Source organism: Heterocephalus glaber, unplaced genomic scaffold (assembly GCF_053883595.1).
Source record: "Heterocephalus glaber isolate CG9 unplaced genomic scaffold, H.glaber_assembly_v1.0 deba00000738, whole genome shotgun sequence".
Lineage (NCBI taxonomy): Eukaryota > Metazoa > Chordata > Mammalia > Rodentia > Bathyergidae > Heterocephalus > Heterocephalus glaber.
In genome coordinates, this window is record NW_028258161.1 from 11,436,642 (window position 1) to 11,463,323 (window position 26,682).

The 26,682-nt window shown below is 41.1% G+C and overlaps 1 long non-coding RNA gene across 1 annotated transcript in view; it reads left to right on the plus strand.

Annotated features, from left to right (window-relative positions):
* LOC110345226 (uncharacterized) overlaps positions 1–26,682 on the plus strand; it is a 103,722-nt gene that overhangs the window by 45,332 nt on the left and 31,708 nt on the right. Inside the window, exons 2-3 of the long non-coding RNA XR_015449465.1 lie at positions 18,037–18,193; positions 21,460–21,683. This is a non-coding gene — a long non-coding RNA (uncharacterized LOC110345226). The remainder of the gene's footprint in view (positions 1–18,036; positions 18,194–21,459; positions 21,684–26,682) is intronic.

Genomic DNA, 26,682 nt, shown 5'->3' on the forward strand with positions numbered 1-26,682 from the left:
GAAAACACAAGGTATATATAAAAATTCAGGTCTGTGTATACTTGCTATAAAGAAAGTATTGGATATTGAAATTTAAAAGTTATGTAGGACCTACAAAGGACCTAGAAAAGGAAAAAGAAAAAAAAAGAACAGTGTTGGAAGACATAGGGTACCTAATTTTAAGACTTCTTCTAAAGCTACAGTAATCAAGGCAGTGTTGGTGTAAGGAAAGACATATAGATCATTGGAATAAACCAGAGAATCTAGAAATAGAACCACACATATATGGTCCACTGAGTTTTGAAAGATTATTTAACATTAACGTTTTATAGAACATAAAATTCAAGAGCAGAGGAAAAGAGTGTTTTCAGCAAATGGTATGTAAAAAATTAACCTCAACCCTTTATTTCTATACATAAAAATAACTTGCAAGGGTCTATGTACCTAAATATGAAAGACTAAAACTATAAAACTTTAAGAAATTATAAGGGAAAATGTTTATGAATTTAGGGTAAGCAAGAATTTCCTATGATATAAAAACAATGTATAAAAGAAAAAATTGATAAATGAGATTCCATCAAAATTTAGAGCTTTAAATGATATTGTTAAGAAAATGAAAAGTAGTCCTTAAACAGACCATATTTATAATGCATATAACCTATGACCAGAATATATAAAGAACTCTTACAGCTCATTAATAGACAACCCAATTAAAAAGTAGACACAAGAAGATGATAAATAACCAGTACAGCACAAGGAAAGGTGTGCAACATTAGAATCAGAAAAATACTAATCACTACAATAACAAGATTGAATTATACACTCATTAGGGAGATGAAGTTAAAAGTTTTAAAAGAACAAATGTCAGGTTATGTGTGAACCAGTTAGAACTTTCTAATACTGGGAATGTGACTATAAAATGATAAAACCATTTTGGAAAATAATATAGAAATTTCTTGTATTACTATTAAGAACCAGCAGTTCTGTTCTTCAGTTTTTACTTGAGAGGAATGAAAACACATGTTCACAATGGATTTGTACATACACGTTGAGTATCCCTTATCTGAAATTCTTGGGACCAGAGTGTTTCAGATTTTTGTTTGAAATCCACTTGATCTGCAAAGAGGGTAGCTACTCCTGCTTTTTTTTTTTCCTGGGTACCTGTCACATGGAGTATTGTTTTCCATCCTTTAACTTTCAGTCTATGAATTTCTTTTTGAATGAAGTGTGTTTCTTGTATGCAGCATATTGTTGGATCTTGCTTCCTGACCCAGTCTGCCAGTCTATTTCTTTTGATTGGTGAATTGAGACCATCAGTATTGATGGTTATAACTGATACATATTGACTTATCATTGTCATGACTTTTTCTGTTTGTTGGATTCTCCCCCTTTGCATTTAATTTCTTGTTGTGCCCAACAGATTCATTCTGCTGGGCTTCCTGGGCTTGTGATCCTCATTGTCTTTTCCTAGGATATTGTTTAAAATGTTTTGGAGTGCTGCTTTGGTATTCATGAAGTTCCTAAGGTGCTCTTTGTCATGAAAGTATATTATTTCTCCATCAAGTTTGAAAGATAGTTTTGCAGGGTACATCAATCTGGGTTGGAGGCTGTTTTCCTTTAGGGCTTGAAATACATCCCTCCAAGATGTTCTTTCATTGAGGGTTTGCATTGAGAAGTCTGCTGTGATTCTGATGGGCTTTCCTTTGCATGAGATTTGTTTCTTTTCTTTAACGGCTTGTAGAATTTTGTTCTTCTGTTGGATTTCTGGAATTTTAACTATCATATGCCTATGTGTAGGTTTTTTTGATCAAGGCCTAGTTGGAATCCTATATGCCTCACTTATCTGTATGTCAAGTTCTTTTCCCCTGATGGGGAAGCTTTCTGTCATCACTTCTGTGAACAGTTTTTTATGTCATCTGCACTCTCTCCTGTTTCTTCATTGACTCTGATCAGTCTCATGTTTTTCTTCTTTGCATCATCTAGCAGCTGCTGGATTGATTTCTCATGGTCCCTTATAATTTTGAAGCAATTTTTCTTTTTCTGGTCACTAATTTCAATCTTACCTTCTATATCTGAAATTCTGTCCTCACATTGGTTCATTCTGCTGCATAGACTCTCAATGGAGTTTTTAATCTTCTGGAAATCTGTTTGCATCTGTTTTATGGGTTCCATTTGTTTCCTATGTTGGGATTCCATCATGTTCCTCAGCTCCTTTATTTTTTTTATCTGTGTCCTCTCTAGATTTATTAATCATGTCTTGCACTATTGGCACAATCTCTGCTGTTATCTGAGAAATTATTTGATTTCATTGTTTCAGATCCTCTTTTGTTGCCAGTTCAGGGAGTCCAGGTGGTTGAATATCACAGTGTTCCATCTTGTTTCCCTTTGGGGTTGTTTTAGGTGATCTGGAAGTCTGTTTTTGAGACTTGTTTATGTGTTTTCTCATTTGTTTCTTTCGGTACCGGGGATTGAACTCAGGTCCTTGCACTTGCGCAGCAGGTGGTGAAACCACTGAGCTAAATCTCCGGCCTATGTGTCTTCTCCTTTCAAAGCGGGGGGGGGGGTGTTGCTGCTGGCACCCATGTGGCTCACCTTCTCTATTCTGCCAGGGGTGGTACGGCAGACCAGAAGCCTCCTCCTGTGGGTTGGGAGTGGCTCACCTCCTCTGTGCTGGTGGGGGTAGTAAGGCAGCCTGGAAGCCTCCCCCTGTGCGCTCTCTCTTATTCTTTTTTTTTTTTTGCGGTACTAAGGATTGAACCCAGGATCTTCACACTGAATTCCATCTCCAGCACTTTAAAATAAGTTTTTCAGAGGGCTCAGGATTTAGCTCAGTGGCACTGTTGCCTGCCTCGCAAGCACAAGGTCCTGAGTTTGATCCCCAGTACAAAAAAAAATTTTTTTAAATTTTGGGGACAGAGTCTCACTAAGACACTAAGTTACCCAAGCAGGGCTTAAACTTGTAATTTTCCTGCCTCACTCAGTCTTTCAGAGTGCTGGGGTTACAGACGTGCACCCCAAACCAGAGCCTCTCTGGTTCTTAATAGATTCAATACTTTAGAGATGGAGAGAGTTCCCACATAGGATCTTCTTAATGAGCCACATACCCTAGCCATCAAGTATGGAGCAAAACTCTCCTTAAAATAAGGATATCTGTTTGTCATCTCCCCCCACTGCAGATATTTCTTATTTTATTCAGAAGTCACAACAGCAAAACAAATCAAATCTGGAGCCCCTGCTGTTTGCCAGTCACTGTGTTGGTTGCTAGGGATGCAATGACATGCAAGATGTGGCTTCCATCCAGCCGTCTTGGCCTGTCTGACGTAGGGCACCTTATCCATCAGGACAGGTCTGAGTACATGAAAAATGGCACCTTGCAAAATTGTAGAGGAAAAGAGCCAGGGAGTGGTAGGCAAGACTACCCAGCTTGTGAGGAATTTTTAATAAGTTGGAGAGGCTGGAAAAGATGGCATTCACCTGTAATCTCTCTATTCTGGAAGCCGAGGCAGGAGGATACAGAGTTTGAGGCCAGCCTGGACTACATAGTAAGACCCTGTTTTTCAAAAGTCAAAAGAATGAAAAAGGAGAAGGAAGAGAGAGGAGGCTGAGAGGGGGCAGAGAAAGGAAAGGAAGCAGAGGAGAAAATTGTTGAAGTTACTGTCAGAGAAAATGGTCATAAAGGGATATGAAGCATTGCTCAGCAGGAAATAGTTCTTTAACAGCCCACATTCGGGGGTTCAGTCAGGTCTGAGTGTCCCAGACCATAGTGTCCAGCAGATGGCGCCAAATGACTGGTTGCACATGGGTGGCTCTGGTTTGTAAAAGGTCGGCTTCTTAAGAAAAGCGCTCGGTGTTGGGCTGAGACCCTTTCCTTTGCTCCTTTTTTTTTTTTTGGCACCAGGGATTGAACTCAGGACCTTGCACTTGCAAGGCAGGTGGCAGAACCACTGAGCTAAATCTCCGGCCCTCCTTTGCTCCATTTTAAGGTAACATGTGGATCAAAATAAGAAATAGACATGAAAACAGCTGTCCCTCCCAGAATGTGGTATGTGGTAGAATAATGGGAATTTAGGAAAACAGGAGACAGCTCAGTAAAGCAAGCACCATACACACAGCTGGCTCACAGAACTCACATGGGTGTGTGTGTGTGTGTGTTTCTGAGAACCATCAAATGGTAGGAAAGGCAGTGATCCAAAATGACTCAAGAAGCATAAAGAGAAAGTATTGTAGAAAAACGTATAAGGAGAATGAAACTGGAGAAGATGGTTTGGGGTGGGGAAGAATGCTGAGCTGAGCATGAGAACCAGAAACTTTGATTTAAAAACAGTAACTGAGCTAGGCGTGGTGATGCAAGACTGCAGTCACAGCACACATGTCAAGGCTGAGGCAGGAGGATCGCAAGTTTGAGCCCGGCTTGTACGATTTAATGAGACCTTGGCTCAAGATAAAAAGGGCTAGGGATATAGCTCAGTGCTAAGACCCTGGGCTCAATCTCCAGTACTGGAAAAAAACCCCTCCAATGTTCTATGTCACCTATCTTGAGAAGTTTCAGAAAGACCAGAAAAGTGTTCATGAAGACTTCCAAAGAGGTCACACAGACCGCCAGTGGAGGAGCTAAGGGTCACCCCGGTTAGCCCCAGTTAAAGGCTGTTGCTGCTCCCAGGATCTCTTGCAAGTTGTAAACTCCTTAGGGAAATGATACTGCAGGCAAAAGTGTTTTTAAAACATCAGAGTATAAAATACAGTGGGCTTTGTAAGTTACCTCAACATTAATCTTAAAACCCTGGTGCCCCAGCACTCAAAGTTACTGTCCTCCTTGAAGTTGATTTCTTACAGAAAGAGTGCTATAGTTTGTTACTAGTTTGAGATTAAGTATAAAATCTGTAGAAGGGAGGGCCGGGGATTTAGCTCAGTGGCACCGTGCCTGCCTTGCAAGTACAATATCCTGAGTTTAATCCCCGGTATGGCCAAAAAATAAAATAAAATAAAATAAAATCTATAGAGGGGAGTTTACTCTGTTGATTGCAATTAATCATTTATTAAAATCCACTAAATATACTCTGATAAACTAGTGCTAATGACTCACCTGGGGTGCTTGTTTAGATACAAATTCCCATCTGGGGGTGGTTGCGCACGCCTGTAATCCCAGCACCTGGGAGGCTGAGGCAGGTGGATCTCCTTGTGAGCTCAAGGTCAGCCCAGGCTACACAGTAGTTCAAGGCTAGTCTGGGCTACATAGAAAGACCCTGTCTCAAAAAAAAAAAATAAATAAAAGATGCAAATTCCCAGGGCTGAGGATATAGCTCAGTGGTAGAGTACTTGCCTAGCATGCATGAGAAGAAAAAAGCAAATTCTCAGGTCTGACTCCAGTGACTACAAACTTTCTGATTAAAGAGATTGGCATGGAATCTAGACTGTACCTTAAACAATCACTTCAAGGAAGTTAGATGCAGAAGATCCAAATACCTTTCTTAGAGAAGCAAGGCTAGAGTTGGTCCATCTGGTAGGCTGGCAAATTAACTTCCCATCCATCCATCCATCCATCCATTCATTCATTCATTCCTGATCTCGGTCATTCAGCAGACATTTCTGCAAGACATAAATATAAGGAGACTGGGTTCTGGTCTGAAGGGGACCAATGTCTAACAGCTGACATGTGTATCTAACTGTCTGCATCAGTGCCTGACAATGCAGGTGGCAAGTACTGAATGCATGGAAGCAATGCCTAAGAACCTGGCAGGGATTTGGAGTTGCATCAACGTGGGCTGGAGGGGCTGGGAGGAGGAGGTGGGGCATCTGTTATCTGGCCCTGACTGGAAGGGGTGAGCAGGAGGTTATTGGAGCTGTCACACTTACGAAGCAGGAGCGTTATTAATATCCTTAGCCTATACTGAAGATAGCAGGACAACAGAGCGCAGAAGGATTATGGCTCTGAGCTCATTAACCACTGTCAGGGGAGAGAGAGAGATGGGAACCCGGAAGTCCCAGCCTCGGCAGTGCCATCTGCTCAGCCTGCCAACATGCTGATGGCAAGCTCACCATGTTTTACCTTAATAAGTTGATAGGATCTTTCAACATAACACATTTATGTGTTGTTCTGTTTCTCACAGTCCCATATTTATTTCATCCAGCTGCTTCTAAAAAGGTAAAACTCTGACCAAGTTAAAATTATCCCCAATATAAACAGCATCTGAAGAAGATAATTAGAACTGTTTGAGATCAAGGAAGGCAGATTCATCTAATTAAAAATCACTTCGTATTTAACAAAGAGATCTGTATTCCTTAAAATGTCTGCTCAGACATACTGATTTCCTTGGCTGTATTTTGCCCATTTTATTTTATGAAAGGAATTTTAGTCTAGCTATCTTGTTCTCCTTCCCCAGTTCTTCTTGACAATATTCTACCAAGTGTCATAACCAAAATATTGAAGCAATTGTGTCCCAGAGTTGTCACCAGGCCCAAGAGAGGTGGTTTATTATGTGGGTAAGGCATGGAATCTATAGGTGATTAGTTGGGTGTTTAATCTTAGAGCCATCACTCACTATCTGTACGGTTTTGCTGCAGTTATTTAAACTTTAAGTGCCTCCGTTTCCTGATCAGCAAAGTAGACATGGAATGATTATGATGATTAAATGGATCCATGTGCATTTATACACATAAACCTATAGTCAGCTATAGTAAGGGCTCCATTAATGCTAATGATATTTATTGCTATGAGTCTTTTTAAAGTGGGGTTTTTTTTGGGTTTTTGTTTGTTTGTTTTGAGACTGTGTCTTCCCACTAAATTGTCCAGGTTGAATCACATCTCGGCCTTTTGGCTAAGATCAAGTGTAAATTGTCCAGGTTGAGTTTGAACTTGGAGTCCTCCTGCCTCAACCTCCTAGAGTGCTGGGATTACAGGCATTTGCCACCATGGCTCAGTATGAGCTCTGTTTTCTAAGAGAGGCACACAAAAGCATGACAATTTCATCATAATGAAATATATACGTAGAATGAAGACACATTAATATATACTTGAAAATCCAATATAATACATGGCTGAAAGTAATCAAGCCCCCATATTATTTCTATCTTCCCTTGTAATAAAAACATTTAAGACTTTATTAAAATGCATAATATATGAGGTATGACTGAAAAAATATGGCAAATGTTTAAATTTTTAAAAATGCATTACAGTAAAAGACATATTGCTCCCTCAGAATACTCACCCTCACTTTAAACACATGCATCCTGTAGCTCTTGCCACTTTCTGAAGCAGTTCCAGAAGTTCTCTTTTGTGCCTGTTGTGGCTGCCTCCATGTCCTGAACTGATGCAGAATGCTAACCTTTCATGGTCGTTTTGACTTTGGGAAGAGCCAGAAGTCACACGGTGCCAAGTGCAGTGAATCAGGTGGATGAGGACACAGCATCATGTTTTTACAAGACTGCCTGTCTATTGCGTGGCACTCGCCAACAGCATTAACATTTTTTATCATACATCATAAAAACACTCACAAAAGAGGAATTCTAGAACTGCTTCAGAAAGGGCGAGAGTGATGGGATAAGTGTGTCTGAAGCAAGAGAAAGTATTTTGAGGGGGATTAATGAAAATTTATATTTTACTGTAATAGATGTTTTCATCTAAATATTAGCTATGTATTTTGGTCACTCCTTGTAAATCATGTGGCACAAATTTAAAATAGGGGAAAACAGGAGCAAGGACATAAAAGAGGACTGGTGATTACACTGGTACAAAAATACACAACACGGAGTCTTAGGTACATGCAACGGATGGCCCTTAGTTTTCTAGCAACCAGTGAAAAAATGGAAATCTGCTTGGTAACTCATGACATTAAATGCAGGCCAATTGTCCAGCTTATGCACAATTACTGCTTATCTTAAGATGAAAAGAGACTTTTAAACACTGTTGGGGGTGAGTTGCACGGTGTATAAACATCTGCAGTATCTTTGCAACAAAAGAAGTGAAGGGTTTCACAAGGAAGCTTCCCATAATATTCTTCAAGCCCTTGCCTAAAGCCGATTTAGTAATGTTGGTTCTGTGAGGAATGGAACTACATGACCCTGGATCTCACCTCTCACTGACTCTGCCTTATGGGGAGGATGGCTTCAGCATGCATGGAGATACCATACACAGCCTCATTCCTAGAGCTTCAGGTTCTTAAAGCACAGTCACACCCCTCCTCTCATCCTCAAAAGCCTCTCTAAGACAAGGTCACTAAACCCATTTCATAGACTAAGAACCTGAATCAGAGAGTGGTTGGACAGCTGGACAATTGTGGAGCAATTTTGTGGATCCTTCAGATTCTGCTTCCTGGCTGAAATGGGTTGAGCAGCTTTCCTCCCCCACACCCTTCTGCCATGATATTTCTGTCCTGGAGCTACCCAACCATGGACTGGACCCTAAGAAATTGTGAACCCCAAAACAACAAAAGTCCAGGAAGATCCCAGCTCTTCTCAGCAACCCTCCAGGAGGCAATCACTGTTTGATGTCTTCAAATTAAATTCTGGCAGACTAGATTATCAACTTGCAATAGGGCCTGTTTTTCATCCCTGCCTTGGAGGCAGCCGACTATGGACTGAAACCTCTACCAACTTGCCAAGGAGCAGACCTGCACCCAGCGCTGAGGAGGAGCCATCCGGAACACAGTACCACCACCCTCAGCACTGAGGAGCAGAGCTACCCCCAGCACCGCAGAGCCTTCCAGGCCACCTTACCACCACCCCCAGCGCCGAGGAGCAGAGCCATCCCCAGCCCTGAGGAGGAACCTTCTGGGCCACCATACCACTGAGCTGCCCCAAGCACCCAGGAGGAGGTGAGCCTTCCAGGCTGCCATACCACCGCCCCCAGTGCTGAGGAGCAGAGCCGCAGCACCAAGGAGGAGGTGAGCCTTCTGGGCCGTTCTACCACCACCCCCAGTGCTGAGGACCAGAGCTCCCACAGCACTGAGGAGGTGAGCCTGATGAGCCACCATACCACTACCTGAAGTGCCACAGAGCAGAGCTGCCCCCAGCACTAAGGAGGAGTTGAGCCTTCTGGGCTGCCATACCTCCACCCCCAGTGCCATGTAGCAGAGCCACCCCCAGCCCTGAGGAGCAGCCTTCCAAGCCACCTTACCACTACCCCCAGCACTGAGGAGTAGAGCCACCACCAGTGCCAAGGAGGAGGTGAGCATTAAGGGCCGCCATACCACTGCCTCCAGTGCCAAGGAGGTGAGCCACATGGGCACCAGCAGCACAGCCCCACCTCCAATGAAATGAGAAGACACATAAACAAATCTCAAAACCATACTTCCAGAACACTTAAAGCAACCCCAAAGGGAAACAAGATGGAAAAATCTGATACTCAACCACCTGGACTCTCTGAACTGGCAATGAAAGAGCATCTGGAAAACATGAAATCAGAAATAGTTTCTCAGAAAACAACAGAGATTATGCCCATAGTGCAAGACATGATTAATAACTCTAGACAGAACACAGATTAAAAAATAGAGGAGCTGAGGAACATGATGGAATCCCAACATGGGAAACAAATGGAATACATAAAACAGATGCAAACAGATTTCCAGGAGATTAAAACTCCACTGAAAGTCTACTCAGCAGAATGAGCTAATGTGAGGATAGAATTTCAGATATAGAAGATAAGATTGCAATTAGTGACCAGGAAAAGAAAAATTGTTTTAAAATAGTGAGGGACCATGAGAAATCAATCCAGCAGCTGCTGGACAATGCAAAGAAAAAAAACATAAGACTGATTGGAGTCGATGAAGAAACAGGAGAGAGTGCAGATGACATGAAAAAACTGTTCACAGAAGTGATAGCGGAAAACTTCCCAATCAGGGGAAAAGAACTTGACATACAGATAAATGAGGCATATAGGACTCCAGCTAGCCTTGATCAAAATAAATCTACACATAGGCATATGACAGTTAAGATTCCAGAAACCTAACAGAAGAGCAAAATTCTACAAGCAGTTAGAGAAAAGAAACAAATCTCATACAAAGGAAAGCCCATCAGAATCACAGCAGACTTCTCAACGCAAACCCTCAAGGCAAGAAGAGCTTGGAGAGATGTATTTCAAGTCCTAAAGGAAAAAAGCCTCCAACCCAGATTGATGTACTCTGCAAAACTATCTTTCAAAATTGATGGAGAAATAAAATACTTTCATGACAAAGAGCACCTTAGGAACTTCATGAATACAAAACCAGCACTGCAAAAAATTTTAGACAGTATCCTAGGAAAAGACAATGAGGATCACAACCCCAGAAAGCCCAGCAGAATGAATCTGTCTGATACGACAAGAAATTAAATGCAAAGGGGAAGAATCCAACAAACAGAAAAGGTCATGACAATGATAAGTCAATATATATCAGGTATAACCATCAATTTTTTTTGTGTATCCTTTTATTGGTACATTTTAGGCATACAACATAATGACATTCATCATTGGAGATATGCACCTTTACATACTCTCTTGGTTCTTATTTTTCCCCCTTCCCCTACCCTCCCTTCAACTCCTCCATCCCTCCCTATTTACAAAGACTTTATTTCCATTTTTTCATTTTCTCATATTAATTCCATTTCCCTCTTTCCTTTCCTCTACCCCTCCCACTTCCCCCTCCCCTTTGCCCCTCTTCTTCCTATTTCACATTATGTATTATACCTTTTAGTCCTTATTTACACTTTCAGTTTCTCACACTAGAGAAACTATTTGGTATTTTCATGTGTGTCCTATTTATTTCACTTAAGAATATTGTCTCATGTGCATCCATTTAGCAATAAATGTCTCTAATTTCTCATTTTTGATGGCTGAGTAGTACTCCATTTTATTAAAAAACCCCACATTTTCTTTATCCAGTCTCCAGTTGATGGGCATTTGGGTTGTTTCCAAATTTTAGCTATCACAAACTGTGCTGCTATGAACATGGGTGCACATATATCACTGTTGAATTCTTTGGGGAAGATACCCAGCAAGGGGATAGCTAGGTCAAATGGGACCTCCAGTCCTAGTTCTTTGAGGTATATCCATACTGATTTCTACAGTGTATAACCATCAATGTTAATGGTCTCAATTCACCAATCAAAAGAAATAGACTGGCAGAGTGGGTCAAGAAGCAAGATCCAACAATATGCTGTAAGCAAGAAACACACTTCATTCAAAAAGAAACTCATAGTCTGAAAGTTAAAAGGTGGAAAACAATACTCCATGTGATGGGAACCCGAAAAAATGGAGTAGCTATCCTCTTTGCAGATCAAGTGGATTTCAAACCAATACTGATTAAGAGAGACAAAGAAGGACACCAGAACCTTGTAAAGGGAACAGTCCAACAGGAAGAGGTGACAATCATACACATGTATGCACCAAACACTAGTGCATCCAACTATATAAAACAAAAACTTATAGACATGAAAAATCAAATAAGTACTAATACAATAGTAGTGGGGGACCTCAAAACCCCACTGTCACAAATAGATAAACTAGACAAAAAGTAAGCAGTGAAATACTAGAACTCAATCAAACTCTTGAACAAATGAACTTAACAGATGTTTACAGAGTGTTCCACCTCACAAAATCAGAATACACATTCTTTTCAGCTGCACACAGGTTGTTCTCCAAAATAGACCACATACTCACTCATAGAACATGTTTAAGTAAGTGCAAAGGAATTGAAGTTATCCCCTGTATATTATCAGACCACAGTGCAATGAAATTAGACATCAATAGCAAAAGAAACTGCAAGAATTTCATAAACACACGGAAATTGAACAACACACTTCTGGATAACCAATGGCTCACAGAGGAAATTAAAGAAGAACTCAGACAGTTCCTACAATTAAATGACAATGACAATACAACATACCAGAATCTATGAGACATAATGAAAGCAGTCTTACGAGGGAAATTCATAGCAGTGAATACTCATATTAGGAAAACAGAACAAGCCCAATTAAACAACCTGATGCTGAACCTCAAGCTTCTAGAAAAAGAAGAACAGGACAAACCCAAAGTTCATACAAGGGATGAAATTATAAAGATCAGAGCAGAAATCAATGCAATGGAGACTAAGAGAATGATACAAAAAATCAATGAAGCCAAGAGTTGGTTCTTCAAAAGAATAAACAAAATTGACAAACCCTTAGCCAACCTTATCAGAAAAAGGAAAGAAAAGGCCCAAATCCATGCAGTTAGGAATGAAAAGGATGAAATTACAATGGACCCAGCAGAAATCCAGAGGATCATCAATACTTACTTCCAGAACCTATATATGGAAAACACAGAAGAAATGGACAGATTCCTAGATACATATGAATTACCAAAGTTGAACGAAGAAGACCTAAAAATTCTGAACAACCTAATATCAACCAATGAAATTGAAAATGTAACTAAAAACTTACCAACTAAGAAAAGCCCAGGTCCTGATGGCTTCACCACTGAATTCTACAAGACATTTAGAGAGGCACTACTGCCACTACTGTTTAAACTCTTCAATGAAATTGAAAGGGAAGCAACACTTCTGAATTCATTCCTGGAAGCAAGTGTCACCTTGATCCCCAAAGCAGAGAAAGACCCAACTGAAAAAGAGAACTATAGGCCAATCTCACTAATGAACATAGATGCAAAAATCCTTCATAAGATACTGGCAAATAGAATACAGAAGATCATCAAGAAGATTATACACCCTGACCAAGTGGGATTCATCCCAGGGATGCAGGGATGGTTCAACATATACAAATCAAGAAATGTAGTACACTATATCAATAGAGCCAAGGACAAAAAACATATGATCATCTCAATAGATTCAGAAAAAGCATTTGACAAAATCCAACATGTATTTATGATAAAAACCCTACAAAAAATTGGAATAGATGGTCTCTACCTCAATCTGATAAAAGCCATCTATGAAAAACCAACAGCCAATATCATACTAAATGGTCAAAAACTGAAATCCTTCACACTAAAATCAGGAACAAGACAAGGATGTCCACTATCACCACTCCTGTTCAATATAGTTCTGGAAACATTAGCCATAGCATTTAGACAAGAGAAATAAATAAAAGAAATAAAGATAGGAAATGAAAAAGTCAAATTGTCATTATTTGCAGATGACATGATACTCTATATCAAAGACCCCAAGAACTCCACCAAAAGTCTTCTAGACTTAATCACCAAATTCAGTAAAGTAGCTGGATACAGGGTCAACACACAAAAATCAATAGCTTTCCTCTACACAAACAACAGGCTCACTGAGAGAGAAATAGGGCAAACAATTCCTTTCACAATAGCATCCAATAAACTGAAATAGCTAGGAATCAACCTAACAAAAGAAATCAAAGACCTCTTCTCTGAAAACTATAGCACTCTGAAAAGAGAGATTGAAGAGGATATCCAAAAATGGAAAGACATCCCTTGTTCCTGGGTAGAGTCAACATAGTGGAAATGGCCATACTTCCAAAACTGCTATATAGATTTAATGCAATTCCAATTGAGATCCCACCAGCATACTTCATGAACCTTGAGAAAACAATCCAAAAATTCATTTGGAACAAGAAGAGACCTAGAAAGCAAAAGCAATTCTAGGCAACAGAGACATGGCAGGGCATATCACAACCCCCAACTTGAAACTATACTACAAAGCTACTGTGATAAAAACAGCATGGTACTGGCAAAGAAACAGACCAAAGGACCAGTGGAACAGATTAGAAGATGCAGAAACAACTCCAGACACACTCACCCACCTCATCTTCAACAAAGGAGCCAAACACCCTCACTGGAGGAAAGATAGCCTCTTTAATAAATGGTACTGGAAAAATTGGGTTTCAATTTGTCAAAGATTAAAACTAGACCTATATCTCTCACCATGCACTAAACTAAAATCAAAATGGACTAAAGATCTAAATATTAAAACAGAAATGCTTAATCAGCTGGAACAGAGGTTAGGTAGAACTCTTGAAGACATTGGTATAGGAAAAGATTTTATGAACAAAACCTCAGTTGCCTGTAAACTAGCACCAACAACAAGTGGGATCTCTTCTTATTAAAAAGCTTCTGCACAGCAAGTGAAGCCACCAACAGTGTGAAGAGACAACCCACAATATAGGAAAAAATTTTCACCTGCTGTTCCTCAGACAAAGGTCTAGTATCTAGAATCTATAAAGAACTTAAAAAAATCAGACCTCCCAAATTTAAAGACCCAATCCAACAGTGGGCATCTGAAATGAACAGACATTTCTCAAACGAAGAAGTAGAAAAAGCCAATAAACGTATGAAAAAATGTTCAACGTCACTGGTCATTTGAGAGATGCAAATGCAAACAATGCTGAGATTCCACCTCACCTCAGAAAGAATGGCTGCTATCATGAAATCAACCAATAACAAATGCTGGCGGGGCTGTGGGTAAAGAGGAACACTGATCCATTGCTGGTGGGAGTGTAGACTGGTACAACCACTGTGGACATCAGTATGGAGATACCTCAAAGAACTGGGACTGGAAGTCTCATTTGACCCAGCTATTCCCAGGCTGGGTATCTGCCCTAAAGAATTAAAATAATAATAATAATAATAATAATGATGAAAATAATTAAAAGAATCATACCACAGTGATATATGTGCACTCATGTTCATAGCAGCACAGTTTGTAATAGCTAAATCTTGGAAGCAGCCCAATTGACCATCAACTGGAGACTGGATAAAGAAAATGTGTGTGTGTGGCTTTTTTAATAAAATGGAGTACTACTCAGGCATAAAAATGAGAAATTAGAGACATTTAGAGCTAAATGGGTGCACACTGAGGCAATACTCTTAAGTGAAATAAACAGAACACACATGTGTAAATACCAAATAGTTTCTCTAGTGTGAGAAACTGGAAGTATAAATAAGGACTAAAAGGTATAATAGATAATGTGAAATAGGAAGAAAGGGGGCAAAGAGGAAGGAAGTGGGAGGGGTAGGAGAAAGGATAGAAGGGAATGGAATTAATATGAGAAAATGAAAAAATGGAAACAAAGTCTTTGTAAATAGGGAGGGATGGAGGGGTTGAAGGGAGGGCAGGGGAATGGGGAAAAAATAAGAACCAAGAGAGATTATGTAAAGGTGCAAATTTCCAATGATGAGTGTCATTATATTGTTTACCTAAAATGTACAAAAAAAATTAATTTAAAAAAAAGAAATTTTGAACCCAAATAAACCTTTCCTCCTTAAATTGTGGGTATCTGGTATTTTGTCCCAATAATAGGAAGATGACTAATACAGGCCCCTTTCCTTCTTCCTTACTTCTCATTCTCTTTTTCTCCCATTACAATCTTATTTTTATAACTGCAATTCTATCAAAATTGCAATGGCCAGAGTCCAAATGATGTTTTTTGTCAAATCCAGTGACTTCTTTTTTCTTAAGTTTGAAGCAATTTTTCACTGTTTGGCATTTGGGACACTATTACTCATGATTATCTTCTATTTCTTCTACTTCTTCTGCTTTTCAGCTTCTATGAGCAACTGCTCTCCTGCCCACCCCCGGAAGACTTTGGTGATCCCCTTGGGAGAGCCCATTCCCTCTCACAATTTAGCTGCCATCTTGAAAGCAGGATTTCCCAAACACCCATGGATCTAAAGCCCAAAGCAGGCCTGTGGTAAACATTGCATTTCCTCACCATGAGATTATTCCATTTTTGTTTTGTTTTGTTGAGTAAGAGATGGCTCAGATTTGGGGTTATTGTATCAAAAACTGTGTCTTGAAAGAGTGGAATTATGCTCAGTGAGGAGCTGTTCACACTGTGAGGGTGTAAAAGGGAAATAAAACCATTTAGAGGGATAGCAGATTCACACCTTCTGTTTCACAGTCCGTTTAGTGGATAGCCATGGAGTGACCTGGCAGGAAGGAAAGATTTAACAATTTCTCCTGTCTTTACATTACTTTTTTATTTAGAACTAAGCACACACAGATGAATTTGCATCATGGTGATGTCACATATCTCCACCCAAACTTTTACCATCTACTGCATATTTCTATTTAGTTGTCTCACAAGGTTTCAAGCTAAACATGTCCAATATTTATCCATCTTTACTTTTCACCTAGCCTTAATTACATCACTCTGCATTATTGATGTAACAAAAATACTTTCAAATATTAGGGACTCAACCAACAAAATTTTACTTCTCGTGTGTATTACAGTCCAAAGTAGGTGTTCTGGGCCAGGAGATGAGGGGGTAAAGTGAGGCACAGAGGATCTGTTTCTCAAAGACATCAAAAGGTCCAGACTGAGGAAGGCTCTGCCATCTTCAATATGTGGTTTCTAATGTGGTCTTGGTGTCAACATCGAGACAGGAGAGGGGAACAGAAGGGGACATCTAAGCTTTACTGTCACAGTCAGAAAGCGAGCATGTCCCAGCAGTAAGTCAACACCATGAGAGGAAACAAAGTTCAGCAGACAGCTACTCATCCATCACACTCTCCCTCCCGCCCCATTTCTAACTTGTTCTCCTACCTTTATCTCTTGTGTCTTGGTTTCCTCGTCTATAAAATGGAGTAACTATAGAGCTTTGTCCTAGGCAGTTGTGAAAATCGCTGTCTGGTCTCTTTGGGCAGCTGTAACAAGACACCACAGACTGGACAGCTTATAAACAGCAGAAACTTGTTTCTCATGGCTCTGGAAGAGGGGAGTCCCAGACTAAGCCACTGGCTCCTTGGTAAGAGGCCCCTTTCTGCATCAGGGGTGCAGAGATGGTGCCTTCTACCACATCTTCACATTGTAGAAGGGGAAATGAGCTCCCCGCGCCCCTTTTATAAGCGCTGATCTTATTCTTGAGCTCTTTGGCCTCATGATGTAATCATTTCCCAAAAGTCTTGCCTCCTCATACGGTCAAAGTTGAGATTGGATTTCAATAAATGAGCTTTAGGGCAGACAAACATTCAGACCATACCAACTGATATAATCTATGGAAAGCAATTAGAATGTGCCTGACTCACAGCTGGTGCTATTAGTTGATTAACTATTACGATTATCATTCAGTAGTTGTAGGGCTTCATCAACCACCCAGTTACACTAAGCAAAAGATTCTCTTCATCACTAATTTTCCATCAGTCACCAAGTCCTACTCATCTAAGTTAAAAATATACACATATTTATGCTCTTTTAAATGTAAGAGATAGCTGTTTCTGCTATGGAAATCATAGAATATAGATTTGAATTTTTAAAGGAAAACAAAAAAAATTGATTTAAGGGATCTAATATGCTCACTTGGCTTCGGGTGCCATCTTGAAAATGGGTCATGTACACTGGATTGGAGCTCTGAGCTGGAAAGATCTTGAGAACTCTTGTATTTCTCTCATTCTAAAATGAAGGGAAAGCTGGGACTAGAATGCAGGACTTTCCAGTCCACACAGATGTTCCATTTATACACAGCTGCATTCCTACCACATACTCTTCTCAATTCCCAGCCCTATGTTTACCTCCTAGTTTAACTGCACAGAAAGGTAAACTAAGAAAAACCAACTGAACAAGTCCTCTCCCAATCCTAATTTCTGGCTGATGTCTGATAAAGGAAAATGATAGCTGCATGAATCTCTTCCAATTTCCTATGGTTACCAGATTCTAGACTACTAAATTCTGATTCTTCTAACCTGCTTTACTCTGATCCTCATGCCCAGTGCAACCTTCCCGCCCACTCTTTATTCTGAGCAGCAGATGGCACTGTGCACACGCCAGAAGAGATGTCTTCTATGCTCCAAGAAAGTTGAAGGGGAAATGTGCTGAAGCTGTCTTCTAAGCACTCCTTTAACTTTAGAGACATCTTCGCTTTTCTTTTCCCAAACAGGAGTGCTCCTGATGAGCATGAGCTACATGATAGCAGGCACAAGTAACACCGTCTGTATATGTGCAATTAATGATGACATAGATGGCTGGTTCTTCACTGTACTTGTTTCCTCTATATAGTGGGACCATATTTCAGTTTCCAACTGTTAGATTTGGCCATATGACCAAATTGTGGCCACTGAAATACAAAAAGAAGTGGTATGTGCTATTTCTAGGCCTGGCCTATGAAAACTCACTGCTCTTTCCCCTCCACAGGCTGGATGTCAATGCCCAGGAAGACCCCAGAGGCCATGGGTTGAACATGGTGGAGTTGCCACCATGGAGGATGGCATGGAACCAAGTAACCCTGTAGCCTTGGACAGACATTGGGCTGTTACAGGAGGAAGCATTGTTTGGCCACTGAAATTTTAAGGTTTGTTCTTGTGATAATTAGCAACAGTAAAAATTAATTGATGAAACTCTAATGCTCATGTGGTATCCTAGGGAAGGTGTTTGTAGGAAGTATCCATATTTTGGCACAGTAGGGATCTTTTTTTCCACAGTAGATTCCAAACAGGAAGAGATTATTCCCTATTCCATGTCAATGGGAATTTAAAAGGCTTTCCGGCCCTAATTGTTTCAGTGAGCAAAGGACTTATCTGCAGATTGGAAGGCAGAGAGAATGCAGATTAGCACTGGATAAAGGCAGAGCGAGATTGTACCATGTGGTCAAGTTTGTCTATGAGTAGTTAGTAAGTTGAGGAGCATCTTGACATAGAGGAAATTCTTCAGTGAAAACAAAGATACTGTAATAAGCACGATTCATTGTGTGGAGACTGGCTTTAAAGCTGGCAACTAACAATTTCTCCCTTCCCTATACTCACAAATTTCTTTGTCAGGTGGATTCTCTTTCCCGCCCCTTGAATGTGGCTGGCCATGTGCCCTGCTCTGGCCAATGGAATGCCGTGGGAATGACACTAGGGTGGTTCTGCACTTAGGGAGTAGATTGGTGTGGGTTCTCCAGAGGAAGGGTCAATTATCCAAGCGGATTTGTCAGGCAGGCTCATGGGATCAAAAACTGGAGAGAACAAAATGGCCGACTGGGGGCTGGAGAGCCAGAGGATCCAGTGGCTGCTCAGACCAAGAAGCTAGCAGCTGTAGAACAAGAGGGGTCAAAGGTGTAGCATCCACCAGAGGCTGAAGGCTTAGAAGCTCCATTGGGAATCGCTGGTCCAGGCTTATAAAGCTGGAGTCTGATGTCCACAGGCAGAGGCAGCAGCAACACGGAGCATAATAGAGCTGTAAGCACAAGTCAACTTCCTCCTTCTCTTTTTTTCATTTCATCCAAGCTGTAAGACTAGTGGATGGTGCCACCCACCATCAGGGAAGGATTCCCCCCTCAGTTTGCTGGCCTGTGTGCCAATCATCTCTGGAACCACCCCTACAGACAATCCCGGAAGTGAGCTTTACTCAGTTCCTAGGTATCCACTCACACTGACAATCAAGGTCAACCATCACAGGGAGCTTCTGCTCCGCTGGAACCCAGCCACCAGGCTGTGAGGAAGCCTCTGTAGACTGTGGAGGAAGACAGGCTAGAAGGAACTCTGAAGCCCCAGCCACAGGCCAGCACCTGGTCTTTGGAATGAAGTCTTTGCGAATGTTCTGACCCCAGCGGAGCACCCAGCTGCATGCAGTTAGGTACTCATGGAGACCATGTTCCACTCCACATGGAACAGATTTGTGCCTGTAACGCAGTGATGGCGAACCTTTTAGAACTATCAATGATATAAACAGCTTGCTGCAGCACACGTGCCTTAGGTTCTCACCACTGCTGTAGAGAAGACAACCCACAGAATAAAAAAAGTGATAAATCATGTTTATCCTGTAGCAATACATAACTGAGGATAAGTGATAAACGCTTTTAAGTAAGAGGTGGATGCACCAAGGGTGTGGTGAGGGTTTCAGATGTGGTAAGGCCAAGAAAAACATTCAACAAATAAATTAGAGAATTTCCTTATGACTCAGTGTGTGAGACCAGGAGGAACCAAAGATTATGGAGATAAAATTCCTGCCCCTGTGCTCATAGCAAAGCAGAAGGAGACAGAAATGCAAACAAATAGCTAGTTATTGAAATTGCTAACTGAGCTGGGGTCCCAAAAGGGAACCTATCCATTTTTAAAAGCTTAAATGGAGTGCATAAGATGGATAGTATTTGCTGAATTACTGAAGGGAATTGCAGGGAAGGAGCAAAAGCAATGCCGAGGTGTGACATGGTAAGCAAAGAAAGTGAGGAGAGAACCCAGGTGCTGCCCAGAGGGAACACGAGCAGTTTGCAAAGGCTAGGCTGAGAGTGGGCAGCCAGGTGACACACACAGCCCTTGTGGTGTCCTTGTTCCTAACACAGCTCACGCCACCAGGCTGGACTCTGTGCCCCTACTACGCTGGCTGACACCATGGGTTGTGACCTCGTGCCTGCCCACCGGGCTTACCCACATCAAATGGGGCAGCTCTCATTGGGGGGCGAGTGGTGTACAAATTGCAGGGTCAGACTTGGGTTTGCAAATGGCAAATGAATCAAAAGAGTGCTCCAGCCCAGTCAACATTTCTCACTTGATGAAGTGGTGGTCTTCATGTCTGCAACACCTCTGATCTTTGTAAAAAAGAGCCTTAATCCGGCTCTTTGTGCTATTGTTACATAAATCAACGATTCACCCAGTGTTTTCACTTCCCTGATTTTAATTCTCCTACTTACAAAACCAACAAAAACATGGCTCTACTTGAACCCTTCAGAGCATTCACATTAGAAGAGGAAATAGGAGTTCTGTTATCTATTTGAAGCTGGAAGGAAAACCCTTTTCTGAGCCTTCTGTAATGGGGGGCAGGAGCATCCAAAATTGGGTACAAATATCCATTATGAAGGAAGAAAAAACGTTCAACCTCTATTGTTGTGTATGTGTGATTGTGCAATGTGTGTGTGTATTTTGTGATGTTGGGGATGAAGCTCATGCATACTAGGCAAGTGCTTACCACCTACAGCTCCACACTTACTATTTTATCAAGATATAGTATATGAGTAAGTTCTAAATAAGCATACATATGGACGGTACCTGGCCCAATCAGGTAAGCAGTTGGCCCCTCCGAGCTCCTGAAGTCCCATTAGTGTCTTCCTGTCCCCTGCCATAGGTGAGCTTCCCCGTACAGTACACATCTTCTGCAGGAGGAGCCAGGAACATGAGCTCCCCTGACCCCACCAGCCAGCACACTCCCTGGCTCCAGCCCATTTTTGCTTTGACTTGTTCAGACAGAACTGTTTTGCCCTGAAGTCTGTTCCCTCTGCTGTCGAGAATGGTCCCTTCCAGCTGGCGGCTTCACTGTCACACTTCAGCTATCCTCCTTGCCTTTACCCTTCACCTCTGGGCGGGGGTACTGATTCTCAGTACCTCCTGTCCTCCTATCCCATTGAGAAATGATCTATCTCCCTCTGTGCGGTGAAAAGCCACAGAGCAGGCTGTGACCAAAACAAATAGTAAAATAAGATAGCTGGAAATACTTGGGACTCATTGAGGGCAGAATCAGAATAAAAATTCAAAGGAACTCTAGTGTCCAGAGCATTGTCGAATCCAGCCATGGCTTTGAGGATTTCTCCCAAAGCCCAGAGCCTAGCAATGATTGCTGAATGTGTTCCGCCCTTTCATACAGATGTGGCTTGTTTAAGCATTTGACACCAGCACCCTGCACTCTACAATTTGATGCCCTGCAGCCCAACAGCTTCACAGACGAACAGGGGAAAGGAGCCCTTCCCTCCGCCTGCATGAAGAAGACTTCCATTCACACAGGCTCTTGCAGGGGCTGAAAACAGAAACTGGCCAGTCCACCCCCACGGCCATGAAGAAAGATTTGGCTCTGCATCCTGTCAAACCCAGGTAAACTCCTGGGCTAATTTCACTTTTCCACTTTCCAGGGTTGCAAAGGCCTCTCCTGGGGAATCACAATGACAGGTTTATGCATTTACACCAGAAAGTGCATTTAGATCCAGAAGAGCCGAGCAGAAGGAAACAGTTTCTTTCTCTCGGGGGATCAGCACAGGCATGCTGAAAAGTCAGCTGTCGCTCTTTTTCACGCCTGGGACACAGTTTAATCAGAACTTAATGTGCCTCCCTCCCAAACTGCTGTTCTGCGCTCTCCGTGGTGCTGTCTACATTGGGTGCCTCCAGGCAGCTCTCTCCGTGACCTGGAGCGCTGAGAATGCACCTCAGTCGCATTTTACTTACCAAACTCCCTTCAGCTGTAGGTAAACCGTTTGATTTCTGCTGCCTTTGCTTTCCCATAAAAGGGATTTAAAAAAAAGTTCTCCATGAACTCTCAACTTGTTTTAAAATAAATAGCTAGTTTTTATTCTTTATTGCTTTCCCCCCTCAGTTATTTGCTGTTTTGCCCTCTCTGGGTTCTGGAGGCTTATAAAAATTCATTAGTCATTTTCCAACTTTACAGATGAGAACAGAGGTTTCCAAAGAGCAAAGCGGACACTGGCTGAGGTAGCGCCAGTGATCCATGTTGTTAGCGTTGGCTTGATCAGTTTCCTTACTCTGAGTACGCAAACAGAGTGAAGACACAGGCAGATATGCATCTGGTTGCTGTATTCCAAGGGAGAAAGGTGTTCTCCAGACTCTGCAAATCGGGTATCCACTGACCTGTTTGAAGTCTGAGCTCCTCCCTGTGATGGAGAGTCTAATCAGATCTCCCTCCTAACCAAAGTATTCAGTATGGTGCACTCACTGTAAGTTCTATCTGTCAGTCTTCCTGGTGAATGGAGGCAAAGGATAACAGGCTGGTGTTGTGTATCTTCAGTGGATTAGGGAGATCAGGGAGCACATTAAGACCCCAAACCCTTCCTGAGTTGGGTACCCTCATTCCCATGCAGTAAGCAACCTGGGAGTTCTCTCTCCAACCATGACCTTGAAATTTGTAGGCTCATCTTCATCATTATTATATTAATAAAACTCTTAGAGTTTCACAATAGAAAAACCATGCCAGATGAATATTAAAAAAACCCACGTGGCTCTGAGTGCAGTGAAATACAGGCGTGTACCTTCTAACACTATCTCTCCCCTTCTTTCCTTCCCTCCCTCCCAGGTTCCTTCTCTCTTGCACAGATGTAAGACACACTCCACTGTACTTGTGTTTAGGTTTTTACTTTACTCTCCATTTCATTGTAACCCCTCTTGGCTGGGTCCATGCTGTCGACGGCCAGGAACCCCATTAGCATCACCAGGGGTAACTACCCACTTACAGCCATTTGAGGACTGACCATGATACTTAGGAAGCACCTGCAGGTTTGTGCCTGCGCAGCAACCTTCCTGTTGAATGAGCGTCTCCATCTGGAGATGGATGGCATCCATAGGTCAGTAGGAGCAGAAAGCTGTGTTCTTCCGGAGTGTGAAGAGCAAGCAGACCCATCTTGGGTCTTAGGCCCAGGCTGAGGTTGAGAGGGGCCCATATTTGCTGTAACTGGCCCTGCTCCAGGTGCGGGAGATTCAGCTGGAGCTTTAGGGACCCAACCAGGCTCCAGAGCAGGTTGTCACAGTTCCTTTTAACTGGCCAGGTGCTCTACAGGGAGAGCCTGTAGGGAGCTCATTAGTTCATGAAATTTTACACAGAATTAAGCAAATTTCCCGAGAATTTAGTATATGGATTTCATTGTGACTCTAAGAGGGAGTAGAAAAGGGGAGAACAGTAGAGGAGGTTTTCTACATCTTTCTGTTCTGAGAGTCCCTTTCACTGGAAATAAATCTCTGCTATTTCTAAGGACTATGACCCCAAGCCAGCTGGGGGAACGTCCAGCCGTTTACCTCCGTTGAAACTCGACTCCCAGCCGAGTGGGGAAACTCCAAGCCAAGAAGCTCCAAATTTGAGCACCTTTGTGTATCCTCAGTGGATTACAGAGATCAGAGAGTGTGTTTTAGGGGTGCCTCTTTAGGGGTACACGGAAATTCTCTAAGAGTGCACAGACACTTTTTTTGTAGTATTGGGATTGAACGTAGGGGCTATTTCCCCAGCCCTTTTTCATTTTTCACTTTGAGACAAGGTCTTGTTAAGTAACTAAATTGCCTATTCTGAGCTAGAACTTGGAATCTTCCTGCCTCAGCCTCCCAGAGTCCTGAGATTACAGCCGTGCATCACCACGCCTGGCTGGGGTTGTGTATTTAAATTCTAGGTCTATCACTTCCACGGGCACTCTTTCCTAAAATTGTTCTGCTGAGAACTGTATGGTAGTAAGCCATCCTACTGAGTGGAGATTCTCTCCTCTCCCCTTTTAGATAGTCACTTCCTAGACGAAGGCTGTCTAGGACCCTATGAATGGTGCCCATAGACATGGGGGTGAGACACCTCACCAACCCCCTCTCTCTCATCTTCCCTGCATGCACTACCCCGGGGCAGACAAAGTCCTCCTTTTTTTCCCCCTAGAAAGTGAATGATTTCTATTCATGGAGTAATAAATCCTTTTGTAACTCAAATGATTCCTTATTTTTTACTTTCATGAAAATTGAGGGAAGAGCTAAATGAGTTGTCAGAGGATTAGCTCATTAAATAATTTTGATGATAGATCATCACATCAGGGGTTTGAATAATTAACATTGTTATGATAAAATACATTCATTATAATTTACTTATTTAAAGTTTCATAGTGCTTGCAATAATAGCAGCAACAATAATTATAAAATAGGAATAATGTTGATAAAGAGCCCTATTTTGGTAAAGAAGGCTGGTGAATTTTTTTTTCAGTAAAAGTTTACTTTTAACATAAAGATGTTTAAACATAAAGATCTTTAAAAATTACTTACAAAGATTGTCTATGTTGTTTCGATAAACTGGATATTAATATACTTATAATGGTAATTCAGTCCAGAAATATCTCTTTGATAATCTTGGGCTTCAAGGTCATAGGAAATTTTAAAAGTGAATTTCAATTTAAACAATTTTTACTTGCAAATAATTATGGATTACCAATAAAAGAACTTTAGGCATAAAATATATCCTATTAACATAAAATTATATAGAGGAAGGAGTAAATGGAATAATTTTCGGCCTATTAAAGATGAGGTGGTTCATGTACATCTAAATAAATCAGGCTTGATATCAAAGTGCTGGGTCATTTAGATTCCACAGAAAACATTTTTAAAAGTCATATGAGTTTTATATTTCAATGTTCAATATTTCCAGTTCATCAGAAGTTAAGTTCTTTGCAGCTATGTAAAGCTATGAAGAAATATTTAACATGATAACTTAAAAGGGTCCAAGAAGCCATATTGTTTTCAAAAATTCTTTTGGAGGGTGGGCAGGGGGTTTAGCTCAGAGGTTCCGCCGCCTGCCTCACAAGCACAAGGTCCTGAGTTTGATCCCCGGTACCAAAAAAAAAATTCTTTTAGACAGTAACTAAGCAAGATATTGATCAGCATCCAACAACACATAAGAAAAATCACAAAGTAATAAGAAATAGAAATTTGGAGATAGCAACATTTGGCCTAAATCAGGCTTTGAGCTAGTACGGCAGTTCTTTGATATTTGCTTTTGTTTTGTTTTATATATTTGTATTAGTACATATTTATAATACATAATGATTACATTCATTGTGGGGAATTGGTACATGTATATAACACATCTCAATTCTTTTTTCCCCTTCCTCTCCACCCCCTTTTTTGCCAGCATCAGATTTATTTATCTTATAAATCCTTATAAAGTTAATTGTCATACATAAATATTTACAACCAGACAAGCCAAAAAATATATAAAATACATAAGACAATTACACTAAACCAAGGGACACTTTTAGGGCCAGGGATTTAGCTCAGTGGTTACATTTCCTGTCTCGAAAGCACAACCACTGAGCTAAATCCCCAGCCCTAAAAGTATCCTTTGGTTTAGATACATTGTCCATGCTGTATTTCAATAACTTTTTCTTCTCTCTTTTTTCCTGTTGTCTGTCTTTTATCCTGTACTTTATTTATATTTTGACTTTCTCATATAAGAGACACCCTGCAATATTTAAGCTTGTGTGGCTGGTTTACTTCATTTAACATTATGAATTCAAAGTGCATCCATTTTGCTACAGATGACTCAAGTTTATCTCTCTTTATGGAAATAGAGTATTCCATTGTGTATAAATACCACATTTTAAAAAAATACCACATTTTCTTTATCTATTGATTCATTCATCTATTGGTGGACATATAGGCTGCTTCCAGGATTTAGCTATTATGAATTGTGCTGCTATAAGCAAGAGAATGCATACACCATAGTGGTATGATGTCTCTTAACTCTTTTGGAAAGATAACTAGAATGAGAATAGCTTGGTCAGATGGAATTTCTATTTTTAGTGTTTTGAGGAATCTCCATACTGATTTCAATAGTGGTTGTACCAATTTATATCTCACCAATAATAAAGAAGGGTTCCTTCCCACCCCCCCACCCCCAACACACACACCCTTGCCAGCATTTGCTATTGGTTGGTTTTTCAATGATACCCATTATTTTGGGAGTGAGATGGAATCTCAGTGTTGTTTTAATTTGCATTTCTTGAATGGCCAGCAATACTGAATATTTGTTTCAAGTACTTGTTGGCTGTTCGCACTTTTTCATCTGAGAAGTGTCTATTCATTTCAGAATTCCACTTTTTGATTGGGTGTTTAAATATTGGGGGTCAGATTGTTTTGAGTTCTTTCTATATCCTAGATATTAGTCCTTTGTTGTGCAGAAGTTTTTTAATTTGATGTGATCCCATTTGTTGATTGTTAGCATTATTTCTTGTGCAACCAGGGTTCTGTTCAGAAAGTCTTCACCTACACCTCTGTCTTCAGGTGTTTTACCTATTTTGCCTTCCAGCAGATTGGTTGTATTTTAATGTTTAGATCTTTGATCCATTTT